At 42.4% G+C, this 7,478-nt stretch overlaps 1 pseudogene; it reads left to right on the top strand.

The window, feature by feature from the left end:
- The first annotated feature begins 1,170 nt into the window (after positions 1-1,170).
- On the top strand, positions 1,171-2,933 carry LOC122453247 (annotated as a pseudogene).
- Positions 2,934-7,478: the final 4,545 nt, after the last annotated feature.

Raw genomic sequence — 7,478 nt, 5'->3', positions numbered from 1 at the left:
TGATGGACATTTGAGTTGTTTCTACTTTTTGGCTATTAGGAACAACATTGTAGCGAACATTCATGTAAAAGTTTTTATCTGAACATATGTTTTCACTTCTCTTGGTACTATACCTAGGAGTAGAGTATATGGTCATATGGTAACTCTCTGCATAATGTTTTAAGAAACTGCCAAACTATTTTCTAAGGCAGTTGTATCCTTTTACATTCCCACTATCTATGCATAAGTTTATGATTTCTCTACACCCTCAACAGTTGTTATTGCCTGTCTTTTCTGCTATGACCACTAGAATGGTCATAACAGAAAAGACAGTGGGTATGAGGGGGCTTCTCCAGTGGCTCAGCTGGTAAAGAACCTGCCTGCCAGTGCAGGAGACACAAGAGATGTGGGTTTGATTCCTGTGTCAGGAAGATCCCTTGGAGGAGGAAATAGCAACCCACTCCAGTATTCTTGCCTGGAGAATTTCCTGGACAGAGGAGCCTGGTGGGCTACAGTCCATGGGGTCGCAAAGAGTCGGGGACGCCTGAGTAGCTAACACACTCAGTATTCTTGCCTGGAAAATTCCATGGACCAGAGGAGCCTGGCAGGCTACATTCCACGAGGCCACAGAGAGTAGGACACAACTGAGTGCACGTGTGCACGCATGTGCGTGCGCACACACACACACACGGACACACACATACACATGTGTGCGCGCACACACATGCACACACGCGCGCACATGCGCACACACATGCACACACACATACGGACACACACACGTGCGCGCGCACACACATGCACACACGCACGCACATGCGCACACACATGCACACACACAGAGTATCACTGCAGTTTTGATTTGCATTTCCCTAATAATTAATAATATTCACATGTTTATTGGCAGTTTATATATCTTCTTTAGAGAAAAGTTTATTTCTTCAAGTCCTTTATCCACTTTTTGTCTGGGATATTTAATCTTTTTATTGCTGAGTTTTAAAAGTTCTTTAAATATTCTGGATACTAGACCTTTATCAGATACAGGATTTGCGAATATTTTCTCCCATTCTGTGGCTTATCTCTTTAGTTTCTTGATATTATCCTTTGAGAAGCAAACATTTTTAAGTTTGATGAATTCTAATTTGTTATCTTTCTTCTGTGGCTTGTGTTTTAGGTGCCATTCTAAGAAATCACTATCTAATACAAGGTCATGCCGATTTATACCCATATTTTATTATAATTGTTTTATAGTTTTAGCTTTTACATGTAGATATTTAGTCCATTATGAGTTAATTTTTGTATGTGGTATGAGAGAGGGGTCCAACTTCATTCTTTTACATATGGAGATCTTGTTTGAGAGCCAATTGTTGAGAAAACTATTTTTTCCCCATTGAACTGTCTTGAGGAAAATCAATTGATTATAAATATATGGGTTTATATGTCTCAATTCTATTCTGTTGATCTATAGGTATACCCTTATACTAGATCCAAGTAATCTTGATTAGTATAGCTTTGTAATAAATTTTAAAATTAGGAAGTATAAGTCCTCTAACAATTTTCTCCCTTTGCAAGATTGTTTTGTCTGTTCTGGATCTCTTATATTTCTCTATGAATTTAAGGATTAGATAGTTTCTTAAATACAAACAGTCCAGCTAGATTTTGGTAGGGATTGAGTTGAATCTATGGATTAATTTGATTGAGTTGAATCTATAGATTAATTTGAAGAATATTGCTATTTTAAGTTCATGAACATGAGATTCTTTGTATATATTTAGCTCTTAATTTCTTTCAGTGATGTTTTAGAATTTCGGTGTATGGATCTTAAATTTCTGTCTTGAATTTATTCCTAAATGGTTTATTCTTTCAATACTACTGCACATAGAGTTGTTTTCTGAATTTCATTTTTGGATTCTTCATTGCTAGTATACAGTATATTTTGTATTTTGTATATTGTATATTTGTATTTTGTATATTGATCTTGTATCCCACAATCTTGCTGAATTTATTAGTCTAAAAGTGTGTGTCTGTGAATTTCTTAAGATTTTCTTTATATAAGACAAGCCATCTGATAGTTTTACTTCTTTCTTTCCAGTCTGGATGTCTTTTATTTCTTTTTCTTGCCTAATTGCCCTGGCTAAAAACTCCATTACAATGCTGTGAAGTATTAAGAGAAAATCCTGATCTTGGGAGAAGGCTTTCAGGCTCTCACCATGAAGACTTTTTCTCATTTTAATGTTTGGCAATTTCCTCAGATAAAAATCCTATTCCCTAAAAGTTTTCAGATTATCTGCATTTAAAATGTCTGGAGAGGCTGCTAGCGCAAGGCTGTGGAGCGCTGAGCCGCCGGTCGTGCCCTTCGCTGCCCAGACTAGCAAACAATACAGTCAGGATGGCTAAAGGTGATCCCAAGAAACCAAAGGGCAAGATGCCTGCTTATGCCTTCTTTGTGCAGACATGCAGAGAGGAAAGAAAACCCAGAGGTTCCTGTCAATTTTGCTGAATTTTCCAAGAAATGCTCTGAGAGGTGGAAGACCGTGTCCGGAAAAGAGAAGTCAAAATTCGATGAAATGGCAAAGGCGGATAAAGTGCGCTATGATCAGGAAATGAAGGATTACGGACCAGCTAAGGGAGGCAAGAAGAAGAAGGACCCTAATGCCCCCAAGTGACCACCGTCTGGATTTTTCCTATTCTGCTCTGAATTCCGCCCCAAGATCAAGTCTACAAACCCTGGCATCTCTGTTGGAGATGTGGCAAAGAAGCTGGGCGAGACGCAGAATAACTTAAGTGACAGTGAGAAGCAGCCATACATCGAGAAGGCAGCGAAGCTGACGGGGAAGTTTGAGAAGGATGTCGCAGACTATAAGTCTAGAGGGAAGTTTGATGGCGCCAAGGGTCCCGCTAAACTTGCCCGGAAAAAGGTCGAAGAGGAGGATGAAGAGGAGGAGGAGGAGGAGGAGGAGGGAGGAGGGAGAGTGTGAATAAAAAAAACAAACGGTTGGTCTGTCTCCTTGGGAATACCTTGGAGTGGGAGCGCCTTGACTGACGTGTCGGTTGCCCTCATTATGTTTAATTACCCAATTGGATCATGATCATATCCTAGTCTCTCCAGGAGCTCTAGCAATTGTCAGCGGTTTACATTAAGTGGCCTCGGGTGTCCGGAGCACCTAGAAACTGTATCAAAGTTGTACATATTTCCAAACATTCTTAAAATGAAAAGGCTCTCCTGTTCTCCTCACTCTGTGCACTTTGCTGTTGGTGTGACAAGGCATTTAAAGATGTTTCTGGCATTTTCTTTTTCAACTTGTAAGATGGCTTGTTAATTCTGTGGTCATTGGCTAGAAATCCCGAGTTCTCAACTGTACATGTCTATAGTTTGTAAAAAGAGCAAAGCCACAGAGACACACTCTGGATGCTCCTTGCTTGGTGTGGAGGCTGTGGGGGGAATGCCTTCCGGAGCGGCCACAGCTCAGGGCGTCACAGGCTGGACCCGGGGACACTGCAGCGGGCATCCATTTAGCTTCAGGTTGTCTGGTTTTGTATACAGCATCCCGCTGCCATTCTTAGCTGTGGAAAGGGGCGGGGGCGGTCAGCAGGCATGAGAAGTGTTTTGGATCCTTCTTAGTTGAAGTGCGGTAGTTTAAAAAAATTTTTTTTTTAAAAACAAATAGTAGAACTGTTCATTGTCAGCAAAACCAAGAGCCACTGCACCAGTGAAAGTTCAAGAACCTTCTGTACTAAACACGATCTGCAGTGTTCTGTTATTTTTTTTGTGTGTGTTTAGAATGTTGAAGTGTTTTTGAAGTTAAATAAACAGTATTGCATTAAAAAATAAATAAATGAAATGTCTGGAATCTGGAGGCTATAGCCTTGGTACTGCTGTAACTCAATCTGCTGCAGCTCGCTACTGAATCAATTCAAAAACCTTTCAGTTAATTCACAAGCATCTCTTTGAATATCCCACACTTTTGAGGTTCAAGATGATTTTGAAACCACTGCAGTTTTTCACCGATAAGGTTGAGATGCAACACCTTTTCATTCTTCAGTTTTCCCTTTTTTTCTTGTTTGTGGGCCTCTTAATTTGAGCTGCTTTTTTACTGTATGTATGGATGACTTTTTTCTTGTCCTACACTTTTTCCCTTTGGTGCTTTAGGCTAAAAGAAATGTTAGTTAAAACTTCTGGACTTATTTGGTGGTTCAGTGATCGGAATCCGCCTACCAATGCAGGGACACCGTGAAAATACCTGCTCCAGGAAGATTCCACAGGCCCCGGGGCAACTATTTAAGCCCCTGGACCTGGAGCCTGTGCTCGTGATAAAGCCCTCGTGGCGAGGGACCTCGAGATCTCCGACTCACACGCCTGCACTCACCTTCGGTGGCAGCGGCAGTTCACCAGGTGACTCGCTCTTTTTTAATTCACTTTTTAAGAATTTCTCTTCTTCAGTTGAATCATCTCAGTTGAGCTAACTGCACGTTTGCTGATTCTTACTTCTGCCTGCTCAATTCTGCTGTTGAGTTCCTTTAGTAAATGTTTTTATTTTGGTTATAGTGTTAATACTTGTCAACCTCAAATTTCTATTTGGTTTGTCTTTATAATTTCTGTCTCTTTATTGTTATTCTCTATTTGCTGAGATATTATTCTCATTCGTTTATTTAATTCTTTAGATATGGTTTCTTTGCCTTCTTTGATCGTAATTGTGTGTGTGTCTTAGTTGCTTAGTCGTGTCAGACTCTTTGCAACCCCATAGACTGTAGCCCACCAGGCTCCTCTGTCCATGGGTTTCTCCAGGCAAGAACACTGCAGTGGGTTGCCGTTTCCTTCTCTGAAAGGAACTATAGAAAGAAAGAAAGTGAAGTCACTCAGTCGTGTATGACTCTTTGCGACCCCATGGACTGTAGCCTACCGGGCTCCTTCATCCATGGAATTTTCCAGGCAAGAGTACTAGAGTGGGTTGCCATTTCCTTCTCCATGAACATAGTTAAAAGAGCTAATTTAAGATACCTGGGTTTCCTCAGGTAGAGTTTCTATTGATTGCTTTTCAACTGAAGCACATTGTGTCATATGCTTCACTATATGACACAGTCTCTCTTTTTCTTTGCATATCTTCTATTTTTTGTTGTTATTGAAAACTGGACGTACCTAATAATACAAAAAGCAACTCTGGAAATCAGATTTTCTGCCCGTCCTCAGAATTTGTTTCTGCTATTCCCTGGAGTGTGGCAGGGCACGTTTCCTGACAGGCCTTTGTAGATCTGATTGTTTCCGCCTTGCCCTAACTAGAGCTCTCACCTGCATTCTGACTCCCCCTTCTGAGTCTTGCAGGCAACCCAGACACCTACAAACGTTGGGATTTCTCGTCACCCACGGATCCTCTGTGTTCACAGTGATCAGCACATTTTCACCCAAGACACTTTGGACTGACTTCAAGATTTGTCTTGACATTTGGCTGAAAACTTCCTCCAGCTGTGGCTTCTGTGACAAAGACTGTATTTATTCTCCCTCGCCCTCTCTCCGCTCCTCCTTGACTCTTGGGCTCATTGCCTTGGTTGGGGTTGCCATACTCTCATTTTTCTCTCTCTCCTCTCTCCTTCCAAGTGTATCTAGTCTTCTCCAATTACCTCCTCTCCGTAGCTCTTCCATGATGGAGTTCGGATGCGGTAATAATGACAGTAAGCTTTGGAGTCAGCCAGATCTGGGTTTGATATCTGGCTTGGACATTTACAAGCTGGGGAATCTTGGACGAATTTATTGACAGCTCCATTTCTCAGTTTCTCATCTATCCAATAAGGATAATAATTATACTGCCTCAAGGAGTTTCATGAGGCTTAAAACTATCATGTGCTCATGATAGAGTAAGTGCTCAAAAAATTAGCTTTGGGGTTCTACCGTCACTTAGACTCGGTCTATTCAAACCAAGCTCATAATTTCACTCCAAATAAACCCTTCTGTCGTCCATGCTCTCCAGCCTTCTAGTCTCCTCACTTTGTGGGTCACCTGTAATCTGGACTTTGTTCACTAAGGATGATGACTTCCCATGTGGATCTAATATCATTAGAGCTTTTGAATGCCCATTTTTTTGTTTTCTTTATTCTTGGAGCATCATTCACTTAATCCTGCTAACTTTTCCTTCAAAATATCCCTCTCCCCACCTTTTCTTTCTGCCTTCACTGACTTTGCCCTAGCTCCACCCTCATTGAACTCTGAGTTTCCAGAGTTCTCTGGGACTCTGACACTCCCTGATACCACAGCTTCCTATCTGCCTCACAGGAGCTAGGTTCCAGGCAGCTTCCTGTGGTCCCTGTGGCTCTTGTCCTTTTTTTTCTGGCAAGGTGGAGCCACACACTAGCCAGAGAAACTATGGGAGGGGGTTAACTGTGGGATTTGAAGGCAGGAGTTCTTGATTGTAGACGAAGCTCCCCCATGGATTTACTAGAGAACCCAGGCAAGCCCTTCATGTTCTTTGGATCTCGGTTCCCCCATCCATGCAGTGGGGATGCAGAATTGAACTGTTTCGAGGGCTCCTGCCAGCTCTGATGTATGCTGATTCATCGCATGTGATTTCTTTCACATGCCAGGCTCGTTCATGGGGATTCTGAGAGGTTGTTCTTCCTTCATTCTCTCTCTACTTTGATAGACTTGTCTTCTAAGGCAAATTCTCCTTTGCCAAGTTTTATTCAGACCTCATTTCCTGCCCCTGACTCACTCTTGGCTTCTTCCCCTACCCTGTAGGCCAGGGTGTTTGCTGATACATAAATTTACTCTGATTGTTGGCACAGCTTCTACTTCTGTGTTCTCTTGGTCTTTCCAGAGAATCTCTGCATTATGCCTCTCCTATTCCATCCAGCTGCTACACTGATACATACAGGACTTCCCTGGTGGCTCAGACGGTAAAGTGTCTGCCTACAATGTGGGCGACCTGGGTTCGATCCCTGGGTCGGGAAGATCCCCTGAAGTAGGAAATGGCTACCCACTCCAGTATTTTTGCCTGGAAAATCCCATGGACAGAGGAACCTGGTAGGCTACAGTCGAAGGGGTCGCAAAGAGTCAGACATGACTGAACGGTTTCGTTTTCACTCTCACTGCACTGATGGCCTGTGGGGTCTTTCTAAGGCATAAACTGGAACTTGTCAGCATCTTGCTGAAAACCTTCAGTGGCTCCCACATCCCCAGGACAAAGTTCATCTCCTTAGCCTCCTTTCGTAGGTTCCCACACCCCTCTACAGTCTGAACTCAGCTATTTCTCTGTTCAGTTGTTTCTGAAGGAATGGTCCTTCTAACCTTTGGCTCTCCGTTCCCTCTGCCTGGATTGCACCTTTTCCCAGTCCAAAGAAGGACTGCATACTTCTTCTTTGTCTATTGAAATCCTGCTTACCCAGCAGGTCTCAGATCAGCTATCGCTTTCTTGTGAAGCCTTTCTTGATGTCTTTATTCAAAACAAAGTCCTATTGCTTTCGGATCCCCGCAGAATGTTACTCATCCAGTAGAGAAGAATCACTTTATT

The sequence above is a fragment of the Cervus canadensis genome, chromosome 14 (assembly GCF_019320065.1).
Source record: "Cervus canadensis isolate Bull #8, Minnesota chromosome 14, ASM1932006v1, whole genome shotgun sequence".
Classification (NCBI taxonomy): Eukaryota; Metazoa; Chordata; class Mammalia; order Artiodactyla; family Cervidae; genus Cervus; species Cervus canadensis.
The sequence above is the reverse complement of the archived record's forward strand: the minus strand, read 5'-3'. Positions and strand labels throughout refer to the sequence as shown.